The sequence below is a fragment of the Chrysochloris asiatica genome, unplaced genomic scaffold (assembly GCF_000296735.1).
Source record: "Chrysochloris asiatica unplaced genomic scaffold, ChrAsi1.0 scaffold00009, whole genome shotgun sequence".
Lineage (NCBI taxonomy): Eukaryota > Metazoa > Chordata > Mammalia > Afrosoricida > Chrysochloridae > Chrysochloris > Chrysochloris asiatica.
The window spans coordinates 29,158,760-29,164,007 of record NW_006408527.1 but is presented as its reverse complement, the minus strand read 5'-3'; the positions used below and the strand labels follow the sequence as shown (position 1 = coordinate 29,164,007).

General features: G+C 38.7%; 1 pseudogene; it reads right to left on the bottom strand.

Annotated features, from left to right (window-relative positions):
- Window positions 1-573: 573 nt before the first annotated feature.
- Window positions 574-3,084, bottom strand: LOC102824012 (annotated as a pseudogene).
- Window positions 3,085-5,248: the final 2,164 nt, after the last annotated feature.

Here is a 5,248-nt window from a genome sequence, read left to right as displayed (position 1 = left end):
AATTACTTAATATTTCTTATTACCTACACAACAGCATAACAATAAAAGAAAACTACACATACATCCTAATTGCCAATCTTATTAATGAAATTCTCCAAAAATGAAATGTAACCAAAAAGCTTCAAACTCCAAAGTCTGAGATTAAAACGTGGAATGTTTCAAATGAAAGTAATAAAAATACAATTGATTTTGTTCTTTATTGAATGGAATCAGAGTTGTTGACATTTCTTTGAAGCTTGGAACTACTAAATTTCATTTCTATGAATGTTTCTACATCTTTTTTTCCGCAGTGCTGCAATTTATCTTGAGTAGTTTACAACTTAAGTCTCCAAACAAAGTGACTCTGTCTGTTGCCATTCTTATAAAACAAAATCTACTCTTCATTAACTTAACTGTATATGTATTTTTGCTATAACATTTAAACACATGAAGAGACATCTAAGTATTATTCCACTAAAACAAACGAGTACAGTATTTTGCTTCTAACTATCGGTACTATTTTTAAAAGGTTAACATTAAAAACAAAAAAAACCCACATTATTTTCTTTGAAATCATTAAGCTTCTTGCACATTTCAAGCTTCCTTCTTCTGTCTGTGCTCTTCAGCTACTTTATTCAGAAATATCTTTAATTTCTGGTAATAAGGAAGACTGCTGCAATAAGTATTCTTTGCAATGTCTTCATTTGTATAAAAGAGTGAACACAGATTACAGTAAAACCCTGTTTTAGGTATCACATAGTCTATACCAACGGGAACATTGGGCTGATATGGTACAATTTTATACTCATCTGGAATTGTATAATCCTCCTTGTTATCATTGCTTGGCCATCTGCATTTTCCCTTGTATCTTTGTTGGGATCATCAGCATTCTCAGATTCAGCACCTGTCTCTCTATTTTCCTCATTTTAAATTCCATTTTCCAAAGCTGCTTCATTTTCTTGATCAAGTTCCTCGATCTTGTCCACCTTTGTAAGCTTCTTCTTTGTTGCTGAAGCATCTTTTTTCCCCAGTTTTGTCTGAAGTGTCATTTTTCTCATCAGAAGCAATATCGCCTAAATTAACAAGATTTGCCTCATCTCCTACTGAACTGCCACTTTCTAGTAGTACTGCAGTGTCTTTTTCATCTACAAGTAGCTCATTTTCAGATTCAAGAAGCCTGCTAGGTTCTTGTTTTGTCTGGTCATCTTTGTATCTTTCTCACAATCGTCACCTGACTTCTCTTCTTGTTCTTTACCTTCAGCTGTACTTTCAGTCTTCTGGGAACCATCAGTTTTTCATTTCTTTTCACTTGGAGATTCTTTACCATCTGGAGAATAATATCTTTTTTAAGATTTATCTTTTTTGAGTAAGTCAATCCCTCTGTTCCTCAGTACCAGTTTTTTTTATTTCTCGGACAGGTCAACCTTCACACATCTCTCCTGAAACCAAAGAGCTTTTTTCAAACATTAATCAACCATTGCCATTGCATCTTCTCTGGTCTCCATCTCAATAAAGGTCTGACTTTTCATCCTCATCAAAATATAATTCTTTATTTTCCCATAGGGCTCAGCAAGTTTGAGGACAGTACTGTCAGAATAACCAGAATGGGGTAAATTACTGAGATGTATCACACATCCAACCTCTTGCTTTTAATCAAATTTCTGACCTGGTTTTCCTTCAGGTTTCTTTATTCTTTTATACTTCTGTGATAAATGAACTCTCACTGGCTTGCCAAATACTAATGCTGGTGTAGTTGTGTAATAATCCACAGCAGCCTGTGTATCTTTTGTAGTTGACATTTCAATAAATGCCTCATTATTTTTATTTGGAATCAGATGATTTGAAATGACTCCAAATGGTTCCACCAGCTGTAAATGTTAGTATCTCGAGTTTTTCACTCACTGAAAATCCATGATGTGAACAACTCGGCTAGTTTCCACTCTGCATTTTTGCATGTTTCTTGGCCTTGCAGATTTCCATTTCCAGTACCCAGATTTCCTCTTGGTCCAACTGCTCATCCATCAAGATGAAACAAAGGAGATGGATGTCCCAGAATTCCTGGTGTTGGGTTTGTAGACTGTTGCAGCATGAATGGATCACCCATTGTGTGTCCAGTATCATTATCGAGATTCCATTTAGGGTAGATTTCAAGAAGCAGCTGGCATCACTGACTGTGACTTGCTCCATTGATATGTTGACTCCACTGCTTATTAGAATGAATTAGCAAATCACATACAGAGCACAGATGGGGATAACCCTTTAGTAAGAGTCCATGGAAGTCTTCAATATTGCTACTTGGAGGAGCAACTCTCTTTTTTTCAAAGACATGTCTTTCTTGTAAGGGCCCAGGACCATGTCCCATTCTCTCATACACACTGTCAAATTTATGATACTTATACAAGATCTCACCAAAAAAGAATCATCCCTATACCTTTCTCCATCTCTTAATCTGTCATCTTCATAATCCATTCTGTCATAATAACTAGATTCTTGAGAATGACATCCATGGTCATAATCAAGCACTAGGACTATGATCATCAAATCATCTCTTCTAAAGTGCCTTTTTTCTTCCCATTCATCCCTAGGTACTCTGTATGGTGGCTCCAATGTAGTAGATCTGCCATCTCTACCATAACTCAATGTAGGGCCTTCTTCATTTCTCCTCCTATTAAGCTGTATAAGGATTTGGGGCAAATTCTCAGGAGTAATCTTATACTCTGGATAACGACTCAGTTCACCTAAGTCTCTAGCAGACAAACCAAAGCTGGCCAAAATGTTACTGGCCTGGTCTGCATCTCCATGGTGTTGAGAAGATAAAGGAAGTGGACCTCTACTTCCAATATTAAATATAGACTGCAAATTTTGGGAAGAAGTACTAGCAGAAGACAGTGCACCATGAGCTCCTTGTTGATTCAATGAAGAATTCATTTCAAGATTCATTAAACTAGCAAGGCATGCAGTACCCTGGTTCATCCTTCCAAAAGATGCTGGCATATTTAAAGACTGGGTAGCAGCAGCAAGAAGGCCTATTCCTGCTGCAGACAGGTCACGCCCATGATCCTGCGAATCCCTATGGAGAGATGACTGCTGGAATGACTTGGACATTGTAGAACTATCTTTTGTCTCTTTTATATATTAAAAAAAAATTTTTTTTTTTATATGGCCAGAAAGAAAGCTCACACTAGAAGGTTAGGTTAACTTTGCTTCAAAAAATGATATTGCCAAGACATAGGATCAGTAAGGACTGTAGAATCTTCTTCAAGCTGAGAACCAGCAGACAACTCTTAGGGTAAAGGGTAAAGGGAGAGGGTTAAAAGAGAGGCTTCTCTCTCCCACCGAGTGGGACACGAAGGTTCCCACAATTTCCTGCAGCAACCTACATAAGATTTTTTTCCCCCTACATAAGATTTTAAAAGAGGATAACCGAAACCATGGCACTAGATGTGAGGGTAACTAGAATAAGATGAAAGGAGTTATGTAGGAGGTTTCTAGAGTGCTACTAATTTTAACAAAAGGTGTGCGACATGGTTGTTTTCTTTCACCATACTGATTCCACCTGTGTGCTGAGCAAATAAAATGAGAATCTGGGTTATATGAAGAAACACGTGGCATCAGGATAGGAGGAAGACTCATTAAGAACCTACAATATGCAGATGATACAACCTTGATCGCTGAAAGTGAAGAGGACTTGAAACATTTACTGATGATCAAAGAGCACAGGCTTCGGTATGGATTACATCTCAATGTCAAGAAAACAAAAATCCTCACCACTGGACCAATAAATAAAAGTCTTATCAACAGAGAAAAGAGTGAAGTTGTCAAGGACTTCATTCTTCTTGGATCAACACTCACAGAAGCAGTAGTCAAGAGATCAGATGATGTATTGCATTAAGCAAATCTGCTACACAAGACCTTTTTAAAGTGTTGAAAAGCAAAGATGTCAGCTAGAGGAATAAGATGCGCCTGACCCAAGCCATGGTGTTTTCAATAACCTCATATGCATGCAAACACTAGACAGTGAATAAGGAAGACCATAGAAGAATTGATGCTTTTGAGTTATGGTGTGGGAGGAGAATATTTAAAGTGCCATGGCTGCCAAAAGAACCAATAGATTCGTTTTGGAAGTAGTGCAGTCAGAGTGCTCCTTGGAAGCCAGGATGGCCAAATTTCGTTTCTCATACTTTGGACATATTGTCAGGAGGGACCAGTCGCTGGAGAAGTATATCATGTTTGGTTAAGGTGGAGGGTAAGAGAAAAAGAGGAAGACCCCCAATGAAATGGATTGGCCAACTGGCAGCATTGATGGACTCAAGCATGGCAACAGTAGTGAGGTTGGCCCAGGATTTGGTAGTGTTTCGTTCTGCTGTGCATAGGGTTGCTATGAGTTGTCACCAACTCAGTGGCACCTAAGAACAACAACAGCTAATATTATTGACATTGTTGTAAAATTTTCTTAAAGTTCTATAAATGTTTATTAAGGTTTTTTTTAATGTTTTATTGTGAATCATGTGATAGTTTACATGGGAAAATATTAGTTTTACATTCATACTATCGTATATCGTTTGATTGCCGTGGTTACAATCCCCTCCATGCATCATCAACCAACCAAAGGGTACACACTATAAGCCTGCCCCTGGTCATCAGCACACAGCCCCTCTCCCTCTCTGTGTCTACAGTCCCCAACTGCTCCATCTCTCCACGTCACCATCTCTGCCTCCATCTCAGTCATCACTGCTTCTCTGGGTAGTGTCTGGCTCTCCGCTCTTCTCCCTTGATGGTCCCAGAAACCTCCACTCCTAGACTGAAATTTTAATCACTCCCCTCCTTGCTACAAAATGTCTACCTTTACATTTCCAACCCTCACAAGCAATCCTGATAACAAGTATTCACTATTGTGTAACAGGAGACACATCCGCATTTCATTTTATCAGCCCCGCCTAGACAGATTGGATACTACTCAGTGGAGATTCTACCTTCCTTCACACCCTCTGAATCTAGGTTCCCTCTTGAAATCTTGTAAGCTAGTCACTTCTTGCCTTTGTAGCCTCCTCCTCGCCCCCATTTTGGGTAGCCAATGTTCAAGTTGCCCATCCCAGTCTACTCTGTATATGGAGGGGCTGGGAATGATCCTTGCTATAATGATGTGTTCCTTCTTTTGAGCTACTGCATCCATAGGTATAGGTCAAGTTCATCAAATTGTATCAGATTACTCTTTTCTCCGCTTCTTCTGGTTGAGCTCTGATCATCCAGTCATTGAAGCTAGGTCAAG